Below are 13924 nucleotides of genomic sequence, written 5' to 3'. Positions count from 1 at the left end.
ACACAGAAACCCCAGCTTTCAGTGAAAATATTCGAGCTTATCTGTCTGCTACTTTCAGAGAAAGCTTTCCCACAATAACAGAAAATACACTAGTAATATAATAGCCCTGATGGACTCCGCTCAACCAATTAGAGCCTGTTGCTTTTGAATTAGATGAATTGGCTAGTAGGCTACCGTTCCCATCTTACCAGATATGTACAATTTAGAATGCTTACAATTTAGAATGCAGGATTGCAGCCATGCATTTGTTTTCTTATAAGCTATCCAGAGAGACAAAGTGCAAGATGGGAGTAAACAGCATCAGATAACAGGCGAATCGGTAATGTACCTACAAGTATACATAGCCTACACTCTACAATCTGACATGAAGATGGAGGATCCTGATATAAAGTATTTTTATGGTTTTATCCTCGTAGCAGTTTTTGTATTTAATTGTGCTTTCTTTTGAAATGTACCCATTCTACAGTTCTACCAACCAACCAACTAGCCTGCGCTACATCTTTTGACCACTGGATGGCATAACATTTCCACTATAACACAGTACAGAACGTTTCTGGTTTGTGAGGTGCTCGCTGACATGGCCCAGCTAAATTCATCTTCACCTCTACTCTCAAGTTATATTTTGTTATAGCCCATAATTCTTACTTTAATGTAACCTGAATGATTTCTGCTATTTAGTCATTGATTGAATAGTACACAACTGGAGAACCACGGTCACCTCACCTCCACCACAGCAGCCGCAGATTGCTAGGCTACTATAAAATACCTCATTTGAAATCTGAGACTGTTCCTTGTCGTGGAGATTGAAAACGTATAGGCTAATAATGGTGCATAACACCGTCATCTTTGACGGAACATAAATTTACAATTTCTATGATCTTGGCTCTGACACATCCGCTCTGCTCTCATGGCAGCTATTGCCAGCTAATCAAATGACAGCTGTGATCTTTTACGGGTCCACCTTTACGCTAGTAGTTCTATGAATACCCTGATTTGATTGTGCATGTGCAGTAGGCGATAGTTACCTACACTTTCACGTTTCTCGCAGTGGTGTTGGCAGCTTGTTTACAAGACATTTGCTGTAAATTACTGTATGCTATATATTTTTTTGTTAATTTGTACTAAAAAATGATCAGTAACAGTGGTCTCCACGTCTGGCTCTCTAGTAAACAGAAAATAAGCTAATTCTGTCAAATTAAAAAATCTGTTGAGTCACACATTACCAGGAATTGATTTAATCAAATTCAGGAGAGGGGAAACTAATTAGCTTTAATTAATTTTATAGTGTTCCAATTCCATCCATGTATTGTATGAGTTCTCTCTCCTGATAAAATTGGTGCAACCTGAACATTTCTGTTTAAAGAGATGGAGAGATTGGCGAGAACCCTGTTACTATCACTATAGCCATCAGAATATAGAGCCTTTAAAACACATTTTAACATTTCTCTCTGAGGAAGCATACCTTGCTTGATTTTGGAATAGGCCTAGCCCCATGCAAGAGATAACTAGGCTACTTGATTGATTGACATGGCACATCAGGATGATGAAAAGAGAGGATAGTGTTGGAGATGGTGGAAGTCAGTGGACGACGTTAAAATAAATTGTCATTGTCAAAATATGGCAACAGTGTGGGCCTAGTACACAGGCTATTACAGGTGCCAGCTTGGAACAGAGACAATGCTTGTTGAAAAGTTGTTCTTCTAATACAATGCAAATATGCAATAGAATTACAACTTAGACGATTGGTTAGTGTGTGTGTTACTTTGTAACTTTATAAACACGCTTAGAAAGTTATTTTGATAATAATTTCTGGAGCTCAGGTCAAAGAGAATTGGGTTCAACATTCTGTTTAAAACTATACCTCCTCAAGTCAGACCCAATATGAGACAGCCTAAATGTAAATAAATGTGTTGACTGGGAATACATTTTATTAAATGCTCTAACAAAAGCCTTTTAAAACTTACTTAAAGCTTATAAAAAAAGATTTAGATTTTTCTACAAAATAACAATTCGATGTTTTTTGATTCATTGATAAGTTGACAATAGTACAAAAATATTAAAACAGACCAGTTTCACTTTTTTTCCTTTTTTTTAATTGTTACAAATATCACCTTTGTATAACTGATCTTTTGTTTTTCCAACACTTTCCCTCCCCAGCATGGACTTGCATTTATACATCACACAGTTCCCCAAACAATTAATCAACAAAATCCAGATTTTCATGAACAACAACAAGACCATAAACGCATTCAAAGAATAGATTCAGCTACAGGCAAATACATTTGTTTTATGTGGAACAATTGGAATGTGGTGTGCTTCACATATTTAGGGAAAATCTGGTTCTCATTAACTCATTAGCTTATATTCTCTGCAGTTTAGTTTGCAGCGGTGCTTGTCTGATCCACACAAAGTGCTCCTTCACAAAGCACCACCGATATGTTAAGATTTCATTGCAGAATACTTGGGTTCATTCGCAATAAAATCCCCTTACTGTTAATTTAACTCTGAAGAGTGTACAAATGGAACCCATTTGTACATGCCTCCGAGTTAAATGAATACTGAGGATTTTACTGTGCCGCTCAGCTCCAGTCAGATAACTGCAGAAGCACCACCGTCCCCCCCATTCCACACATTCCAGGATTTCCCAGAAAGCATTGCAAGCAAGCCTAAACAAGTCACGTTCTTTACTCAGGAAGACTTTCACACAGTCAAGTGGTGGAGATTTGCTCTAGCCTAAGTTTGAATACTGGTTTCAATGGTTTCCTTCACAGTGCACTCAGATAAATGAACTTTAACCTCAGAGTAATTTCATGCAATATTCTGCAACTTTTATGGTCATAAAGAATGAAAGTACAGCTGTGGGCTTTATTAGACCTTTAGCAGCTGGAACAAACATGCTTTCATATGTGAAGCATTGTATAGGAATGTAAAAGCGGAGCGTCTGAAAGCATGGCATGTGTATCATGAAGGTAGAATCTTTACCAGAAAGGTTTCACCGTCTCAATTCTAATAGCATACAGTTGTGGTAGTTTACAACCAGACCAGAGTTGGTTAAACATTTCTACCCAAAAGGTACTGGCAGTCATAAAACAATGGTTTCTTCTTATAGATTCAAGCATAATGCACACAGGAGCAAAGGTGAAGCAAGACCCCATAGTAGTGCAGGCCAGGCAGGGATAGCAGGCCATACAGAGAGAGAGAGAGAGAGAGAGAGAGAGAGAGAGAGAGAGAGAGAGAACAGGGCCTGTTCCCAACATTCCTCCCTAACTTCCCCTCCCCCATCGACCTGCCACCACCGAGGATGCTCAAAAACACATTCAGTTAATTCAACTCTCTCCCTTTTCTGTATTTTAGCTGCAACTTTTGACATTTAGCCTATATACAGCCAGGTATTACACTGCAACGCTGTTGGATCTGCCGACATAACAAACCAGCTAACGACAGCGTAACAGAGTACTCTTCTCATGATGAAGAGGACTTGGATTTAGTAGAATGTGTATTTATCATAGATTTGAATGAATGCTATAAAAACTAACCGGAACTTCTCATGATAAAAAATGCTATATTCAATTGATGGAGAGATAACAGAACCAATTAGATTTGGCTATTACAACTTATTGGAAAATGTACTATTGATAACTAACTTTCTACTATAACAATACGATTTACTTAACTTTAGTTTTCAATTTGTCTGTACTTATTTATTTGCACCTCTGATGAGAATATTGATCAGCTGCCTGCAATACATGTTTTAAAGTTGAATGCTATAACCAATGAACCCCATCATCCATATTGGGGTGGCGGCATCAGCCCAAGATAGCAGTTCTACAAGCTCACGACGACATGTTGTGAGCTTATACATTGGCTATGTTTGGCAAAGAGATTTGGTGTGTAGATGAGAAAGGGAGATCCATGTACAGTTAAGTTAAGCCTGTTTCTCTAAAGAATTAAGAGTTGTTGTTAAAACCCATCTCATCAATCGATCCTCACAAATTTCCACAGCATATTAAAGCAAGCCTTTAACAGCAGCTCAGACTGAGCTGAGGCCAAATGCTATGACAATACTATTGCACTGCTAGAATGGATGGTACAGTAGTGCAACATTGTCAAAGCAGCTGACCTCAGCATGTGTCAGCACGTGGACATGCGGACTGCCATTCTCCATTGCCAAACTAGAATCCCATTTCCATAAGCCACAATAGTATGTACCCCACATTATACACACACTGTATGAGTAAATCATGAAATGCTCAGATTGCTTGTTCTGGTGTTTATGTGACCCATGGCTGACTGGGCCAAAAATTAATATGAGGCTCATATTTCTTTTTTTTATATGTGTAAAAAATCATGATAATCAATTAATCATAAACACTGACTCCAGAGATAGAAAACACATATTTTTTTGTATTCAAAAACGACATTTACATAACGTCCATGGCTTGCCTGCATATGAGGGGCAGGAGGTTAGGGGAAGTGTGAGGGAAGTGTGGGTCTCCGTTTCATCAGCCAATGCCCTTTTAATATTGCACTGCTCATCTCAGTGTCCAGTAGTGCAACAGAAAAAGGGCAGTGGACGACAACATGGACACCATCGACCTCATACTTGACGCCTCTGTCAATGAGGAGAACGTGTAGTCGTCAAACTAAGCCAGACAGTAAAAGATGATTATACTTCTAATACTGGAAAAAAAAAGATGATTCTACTTCTAATACTTCAGTACAGTCAGTAATGAGCCTAGAGTGGATTATTATTAAATCCTTGTTTTGTAACTTTTTGGATTTCAACATCTGGATCTAATCAAAACTAAAAAGTTATGGCACAGAAAGACATTACCTACTCAGAGTGGTTCAGAGTGTTTGAAGATTACACAATGCTGCTGGGGTGGGGGGGAGGGGTAGTTGAGTAATAAAGCAAAGGCAACTGAAAAGTTTGCACATTGCAGACTTCCGACATATAAGCATTATGCTCCTTCATAACTAGGCCTATTGCACACCCTCATTAGCCTATTAATGCAATTTTCACGAAAAGGGTAACACTTTAACTCACCTGCTCTGAGAGACAAAGTTTAAAATATTTTTTGGCATAACGATCCAATTAGTGTACAAACAATAAATATTTACTTTTGCATGGAGTATAGCGAACGCCAAACAATGGACCCATGAGTTGCTCTTGTTCTGGGGAAAGGGGAATTTCCCAGCATGGGAGTCTATAGGCTACTATTCTTTTCCAGTGAATGACATGCATTCTAATTTTGGGGAGGGAAATGGGAGGTTCGAGATGGGGGACATACTACTACTCTACGTTTTCAAGCCACCCACCATAATACCATAGCTACTAGGCTACTTCCAAAAAGGTTTGTCCTTTTAGGCTACAAGCTCCTTTAACTCAGCAAGCGACGTATCGTTACCAGGAAATACAATCGAATCAATAGAGAAATCGTGTGTAGCCTATCCAATTGGCCATCATTGGAGAGAAAAAACTCCAGACTATAGGTTTTAAAGAGTTACATTGACAGTAGGCTATTACATCATACAATTCAACAAGCCTATATAATACCAAGCGGTTCTGCATAATTCATGTGTAGTATAGTGGGGACATGGCATAAAAAGAACAATGTGTGCTTTCTTAGTCCTGGTCCGCAAGATATTAACATGTTAAAATGTTGTTGAGCTTGTACGTTCTGTCCGCCATATGCATCTATTCTATAGGACAGGCCTTCCTTTCGACTGGAAACACTGGATCCTAGCGAGCCATTCGTGCCAGCTCACAGTATGGACGACTTGTTAGATACATTGCACAAGAAGGCAAGACTAAACAAACCAACATCCTGAATGTTCGCTCCTTGGCTAACAGACCCGGGTCAGCTATACGATTCATTAAAGATCCCAATTTAATAGCTACACGAAGCGTCAGGATGCGTTTATACATCGTATACACATCGCACTAAATCACAGTGATCAAGTTTCGAAGCAAAGCTAAAGCAGCGCGGAGCTCACAGGCTGCCCCCCTTTCGTGTTTTCACCCCTTCTTTTCTGATCCCTTCTAGAAATTGCATAACATTTACCTAAGAAGTAGCCTACTGCCTCTTCATACCTTTACAACTTCCAAGTTTGCACTGAGCTGTTGACATTAATTCCGCCAAATGTAACTCACATTGTAATTTGGAACCCCCCCCCTTCCCCAATTCATGAATAGTATGCTATCTAGCCATGGGAGGGACAACCGTTATAGGCGAGAAGGGAAAAAACCCAAGAAGAAGCAAAAGTTGTCCATAAAACAAAGAAACCAACCCTCTCCACAGACCATTCTTTACAGATCCTGCAGTATCGGGAAACCGTGCAGTCATTCCGAAGGGGGTGAGCGTCTAAAAAAAAAGATCACGTTTCTGCCGGAGCGTTGGACGATCAAAATCGCAAAAAAAAAAAATCTTCCCATGCAACACAAACCCACACGGTCGGCCTTCCACCATCCAGACTCCATCTTTGACTACTTGACATTCAGAGCCTTTTTGCCGGAGCACATTCCTAGTTTTGCATGCCTCGTAGTGATTGGCCTCTCCCTGCGCTAGTCTTTGCCCTGCGATAAGCCATTGGTTTGCTTTCAGCGTGTTCGACATGTTCAGTCCGACGTGGCCGCCGCCGTACGGCGGTGTCCCGCGGACTTAAAAACGGAGCCGATCTACAAGCTCACCGGGCGGAGCTTCGCGACGCGTTGTTGAGCTTGTAGATCGGCTAGTTTCGCCCGCGGGACACCGCCGTACGACGCGGTGTACAGCCGGCGACAGGTGATTGGTTTACACTGCTGGGAGCGTCACGTCCCAACGACGAATACCTGATTAACTGTCTTCCATTCACAAATTTCTCATCATATCTCATCATCTGGCATCTGTCCGCTGTAAAGGTTTACGTTTATAGAATTCATTTTATGCGCAACAATTTAGATGGATAATAATTAGAGCACTTTGGCCACCCGGAGGCGCAGCAATGCTTTCTTCTATGCCAACACTGAGCGTCCACTGCCGTCCATGCAGCGTGGCTTATGAATAGCTCTGTAGCCTTTATAATACTGTAGGTACAGTATAGGCTACGAGCGGTTACCTTCTGGTAATGCTATAAATATCGTTGAATGTATCAGAGCAGGCTATAAGCGCCTATTTTCTTTAGCTTATGGCCCTGGGGTAGAATTTAGAAATGTAGGCTATTTGTTTTCTAGACTCATGACGATCTTGTGTAGGCTTGTAGCCTATTATATACAGGTTATTGTTTTTCCCCTCTTCCCTTGTCCGTCCGCAAACGTCGACATGATAGCACCTTCAGAATGAAGCCGTTAAAAGATCACCATGCTAGCCTACAAAGTTCATTAAAATACAATTTGCTTGGTGAAGACTGGAAGGGGTTGATGAAGGTGGGCTGGTGGTTCTTCTAGCCTACTGCTGCTGGTGGTGGTGGTGGTGGTGGTGGGGGGTTGTTGGTAGAGCACTAGGCGCTGGTGGTGGTCGTAGAGGGGGTTGCAATGCAATGTTGGTAGAGCAGTAAGGGTGGTGGACAGGACACATGGACACATTGGACAGTAGTGGCACTGGACTCCAGTGACTGGAGGCGTTCCCGATGGGCGCCTAGTAGTACTAGAACGAACCCCATGCGAAGCTTTGATTGACGCGCAGAGAAGAGTAGCGGGCTGTGAAATCTGGCATTCCTGGTCAGAGGAGCTGAAATAATGGCATTGTCCGGTGAGAGAGGACTATGGAGAGGACCCACTTTTCCCTCCCCACTTCCCACACCACCCCACCATCCACCCACTCTGAGGAGATCTGATTGTGCAGCCAGTCGGCAAAAAGATGTTTGATGTAAAGGCGGGGCTTGATGAGTTCGGTGAAGATTTTGGAGATGAAGGAGGATGTCTCCCTCTTCACAGCCGCGTTTTCGACTCCCCTTAATTGGACTCAGTTGTATAATAGGCGGCCGATCCGAACCACTAGCCTTAATGCCTAAACTATATAGGTTGCAAGGCGAAGTATACAGCAGACTATAGCCCGAGATCAAAACGGCCAATGAAACTCAAAGGCGAGTAATTTCGTAATGGTAGACCAGGTTGAGAGTCAGAGGCTACTTGCAAAATCACTTGCTACTTGCAAAATCACCAGCGCCCAAAGAAAAAGGTACTTCTGATATCTTAATTCATAAAAATAAAACCTGGAACGTCATTTAAATAAATATATTGTCTATAAGAGCATGCCAAACATGCAATAAAATAAATGATCAGTTTATTGTCAGATCATGCATGTTCAATCAAATGATCACTTTGAAAATATAAAATGCAAATTAATTGTTATAGGCCTACAGTAGGCCTATATAGCAAGATTTGTTTAAGATCAAATGTAGCACATTACATTTAAGGGGACTCTCCTCGAAATTAATTAATACATTTGAAATCAATTATTAGCACTCAACGCCATTTAACAAAATAAATCAAACTGTGGTGAAGTATTATTATTAGCCTATTATTATTTTGATTATTATCAGTATTGCTGAGAAATGGATATATTCCCATAAACAACATTGTAGTTGTTATCATGCGATAATTGTGGGACTTTTGTGTCAATAATTGTGTTCTACAGTGAGCATATGGCATCCATTTGTTTTATATGGGTATAACTATCAGGATACAAATTGAAAACACATTCGGAAGTTTATTAAATATCATCATGTAACTATTAATTCATACCTTGAGTAAAAGTGTAGGTGTAGGCTATGGATTTCCTGTCCTATATCAGCACATAGAGGACATTTTTATCATGCAATTTTCTTTCAGCTAATTTAGTGATTATACTGGGCTTCATGATTCAAAAAGTAAAAATAAATAAAATCTATAACCAAAGTTCAATATGATTATATTCTCTATTTAAGAATTAATATTGCTGTTGACTTTTAAACATTTATTGATGCAGAAAACCAATATATATACATTTTGATTACACTGAGGTTCTGTAGCCTATACTGGAAAATGCTTTTCAAGCGTATTAGTTGTTAAACTTACATTTAGCTATAGTTCATTGCACATGCATCCAGGTCTTTTATGATTAAAACCAACGTTCGGTTCAAGCATATAATTGAAAATTTTTAGCTGTAATTTACAAAAGGCCAATTATTCAATACATTATGAATAAAGCAGTCGCCTAATTGAGTTTTTCTGTATATGACATCACACACACATCACACAGCAAATAACTGTTCTGATAACAGCTCTGGATAGCAATATAACAGCTTACTTAGTCTAATTAAATTAATTCATACAAGATTTAAAAAAAAAAGTGTTCCAATAAGCGATTATTGCGATTCTACTTTAATTATTAATACTTTTTTGTTGTTTTATTCTGCATTTAGTATGACCTTTTTTATAGTAGCTGTTTTAACTTTGTATAAGTCTGTATGCCATGGGGACACATAAACACCCTCAGTTTGCATTCAATCTGAGGACACAAGGAAACATGTGTCCGTTTGTTTGTTGTCCAACAAGGTGAGATTGGGGCTAATGTCAGCATTCAGGACAAGAGGACAAATGAACGTGTGACTGTAATGTAGAGGGAAAATGATGCTCTGTCATATTTAAACTACAGCCATACTAATCCCCTCAATATGAGTACTGATACTGACCATGCAACCTTTTTACTGAAAAGATTTGCACATATTAACTGGACTATACAAAAGCATCACATTTTGAAAATGCTCATAGGAAATGTTCACATGTTAAACAGTTAACAAGAAACAATTCTGTGCACATCTCCATATATGCTTAAAACAAATAAAACACAAATAAAAACAAATATGGGGGACAAAATAAATCCCTTTCATCTTTTGGAAGTGTTTGCTCAGAAAACTGCAGCGGGGGTAAAGTGCAACAAACACCAAAAGTCTCGTTTGAATAAGTTGATTAAAAACTGTTGGCTGTGAGGGATATCGTGTGGGCTGAGAGAGAGAAGCCTTCTAAACATGGGAGTTATTGTTCCCTCATTGCCAACCTCCCTTCCTCCGAAAATGTACACAGCAAAATCCTCAGTGTCGATCTATATGCATTTGTAACTCTGAGAGCATACGCAGATGTAACCAAAATAGACCCGAAAGGGTCCTTTCGGTTACACGTGTATAGCAAAATGGACACCGAGGGTTTGTAGTGTGTGCCTCCCTTTCTTCCTGTGGCCTTTCACCTCTCCCAACCCCCATACTACCATCTCACGTCTCTGGTGACTCCCTCTCATCAGGAGGAGGCCAAACATCTCTCTGATGGATCATCACTGATCATTTCCCACTGAAAAAAAAAAAAGGGTTAATGGATTCGTTTTGTGTGTGTGTGTGTGTGTGTGTGTGTGTGTGTGTGTGTCGCACACACACACGAGAGAGAGAGAGAGAGAGAGAGAGAGAGAGAGAGAAAGGATGATGTGGGGGTTGGGAGTGCTTTTTCTCCCTATCTTTTACATGGACTGGTAGACCCCACCACAAGTTCCGAGCCTCTGCACCCTGTCTCCTCCAAAGAGACCACCGCCCACATCCAGATCCTCACCCAGGCCTCTACCTCCACCCCATCCAGATCCTCACCCAGGCCCCTACCTCCACCCCATCCAGATCCTCACCCATGGGCCCCTACCTCCACCCCATCCAGATCCTCACCCAGGCCCCTACCTCCACCCCATCCAGATCCTCACCCATGGGCCCCTACCTCCACCCCATCCAGATCCTCACCCAGGCCCCTACCTCCACCCCCACCCCATTCCCACCTCCCTCTTGAAACAGACTAGACTGCATACATGACATTCCAGCTGTGTGGGTGGCACTGCCTTTTACAGCGTCTCCAACAGCACGCACGGTCGCACGCACAGTCGCACGCACGCACACACACACACACACACACAGTAAAATCCTGAGTGTTAATATAGCAAATGGGTCCATATAGATAGAATAGCCATGGTCCATTTTCTACACTGTGCAGGATTCCCAAAGCACAGCACCATGGAGAACCATGTATGCGCTCTGTTCTATCTTCAACCACATGCAGAGCTGGGTCTGCTTCTGAAGGTTTGGACCAAGCAGAGCTGGGTCTGCTTCTGAAGGTTTGGACCAAGCAGAGCCCGGTCTGCTTCTGAAGGTTTGGACCATATGCAGAGCTCAGTCTGCTTCTGAAGGTTCGCGATGGTTCTTTCGATCTGGTGTAAAGTGACAAGAAATTAACCTCTTTCAACCTGGCGTCCCTATAAGGTCAAAAGTTGTCAAAAATAGTCAGAACAAAGAGATCTACAAGCTCACAAGGTGATGCATTCCGCTGCATTGTGAGCGTTTTTAGATCAACTACATGTTTGGTCGTTTTAAATAGGGGTTAAGTGGTTGCTGTGAAAAGCAAGGAGCAGTTGAGGAATGCCACCATCTTTGTTTTTAACGTGATGGAAGTTGATGACATCTTAATTGGTTAGATTTAATTGAGTTTCTAGCTATATATATTCCACCGTTACCATACTTAAGAGTATTTAAACTCATTATTCTAAACGGTATTTACAATTTGCACATAATAGAGAAATGATTAGTTTATTTATGTTATGTATGAGTTTATACAATATACATGTATTTGCACTGTGCAAATAAATCATATTACCCTAACCATATTTAAGTCACAGCTGTAACCTTTGATATCGTATTGCCATTGCATATATGGTCATGGTATCAACATTATTGCTTCAATGTTTCTCTGCCCATGGTCAGGTTAGGTGAAATAAACCAATGAAGTAACTCTACTTCCCGTCTTCCTCAAACTCCATAGACTTCATATTCTCCAATCTCTCCCTCTCAGTCATAAAACGAATCACTCACAATCCCAGAGGATCATTGTTGAAGTTTATTGAAGCTTGAAATCATGATCTCCCATTGGGAGAAATTGATTTTTAACCACAGACTAACAATAAAACTTCACCCTTAACTAACACAGCTGCCCTGTCGTGTGTACACCGAGCTTTTCCTTCCAGTGGGCGAGTATTTAGAGCAGAGCAGAGTCCAAAGGATGAAAAACTCAACCCCATTAACTGAACTTCAGAAGAATTCCTCACTTTACATACGGAATGCACTTCAGGTCAAAGGGTAAAGGGCCAGAGGGGAATCCACCCGCGCCCAGGCAAGCAAGCCTTATTTAAACAAGCCCGGAATGCCTGGGTGGAAGAGGGGGGGAAGGAACCTCTCTGCCATTAACATTGGGATGTATGTATGTAGCCGGGGCCCACGACAAGCATTTCACAGTATACCTGCATTGGGTTGCCTCCATGCACTGCTGCAAGTTTAAGTTTACTACAATGTCATGTGTTCCATGACAACATTTTAAAATTAAACATTAACTTTTTATGGTTACCTTAAGTTCTTCAGTGAAGCTAGGAACAAACGGCAGCCAAAATGAAGTAATTTATGCACAGTCAAGAGTCAGGTGCTATAGATGAAAAAGGTATGTGACAATTGTGAAAATGGAACAGAATTGAAGCGATTTTGGATTTTTTTTTTAAATCACAAAACATCAGTAAAGGTGAAGGTGAAGTTCACTAGCTCTCTCATGGAAAAATTCATACATTCATACATATGAGACATAACATATTTATGTCACCTGCCCATTCCTAATCTCTTTAAACTGTCTTGTTTCTTAAAATAAGTTGTCTGACTAGGAAGTGACAGCATACACAGTAACCGTGCAAGTCTGTATAGGCACAGGAGGAGAGCGACCCAAAGACCTCCTCTAAAAGACAAAACCCTACATTCCAAAAGTAGGCCAACCTCTCCATTTTTAGGACCATCTCGCCAAACCATTTTACAAATGACATGCTACAATCCCCATGGCCCTGGTGGAATTCTGGACACTTCAGGGTCACAAAGCGGCAAAGAACTCATCGGATGCTCTGACCAATAAATGAAGGGGGGTGGACCCTCCCTACCTGGACCCCACTGACCTCACTCCCACCCCCACTATCCTCAAAGCTCTCACCCTTTTCACTTTTTATATACAAGTAAGTAAGTAAGTACAAAAATATATCAAGGCATTTCCCCCCCTTAGCCTTCACTAAAGACAGACAGACAGACAGACAGACAGACGACAGACAGACAGACAGACAGACAGACAGACAGACAGACAGACAGACAGACAGACAGACAGACAGACAGACAGTCATCTTGTCCGTCTCTCTTGTTGTTTATTGTCTTGTTTCTTTGTCCCCCAGGGGTCTATACTAGGTCTCCTCCTTTTGTCCCTCTACACTAGGGGTCTTCAACAGGGGGTGCGGGACCCCTAGGGGGTCCTCAGAGTTACAACAGGGGGACCGCCTAATCTTTGTGTGATAGGATAACTTTTGTTTAATCAAAAATAGCAGATCTACAAGCTCGTACAAGCTTGTATAGCAGTTATTTCTTTTGGCAAAGACACAATTGCGAGATAAGAGCAGACCAAGTACAGAGTGAAAGGTCAAGTATTGATGGTTTGAGACAGTGGTTAGATATCTGAAAATATACATTAGCATGAATCTAACATAAACAGATGCTGTCAAACAAGTCTATGAAGCCACCTATGAAAAGGGTACATCTGCAACACAAGTGTACAGTCCCCTGAAGCCTGTCCTGGATGGGGTATCCGGAACGTAAAAACAAATCCATTACATCTCTCTCAGATATAGGGGATCCTTCTTTGCCGATCTAGCCCAAAGCTCACAACACGTCTTGATGCGCATGCATTGTGAGCTTGTAGATCTGCTAACTTCACAGAACGCTCGCCTATATTCTCTACATACATGGAGTTAAACTTCACATGACTTAGTTCGCTCCATATTATACTGTCTTTTGTCTTTTGTCTCTTGTCTTTGAAGCAGACGACCTGATATGCTATATCTGCCTCGTGATCTTTTTGTTGGAT

General features: G+C 41.0%; 1 long non-coding RNA gene across 1 annotated transcript in view; it reads right to left on the bottom strand.

Annotated features, from left to right (window-relative positions):
- Positions 1–13924, bottom strand: part of LOC308310198 — a 200911-nt gene that overhangs the window by 106519 nt on the left and 80468 nt on the right. The gene's annotated exons all lie outside the window — the stretch shown is intronic.

This window comes from Protomyctophum bolini (assembly GCF_963924005.1).
Source record: "Protomyctophum bolini genome assembly, chromosome: 22".
Taxonomy (NCBI): Eukaryota; Metazoa; Chordata; class Actinopteri; order Myctophiformes; family Myctophidae; genus Protomyctophum; species Protomyctophum bolini.
This window is presented reverse-complemented; position numbering and strand designations above follow the sequence as displayed.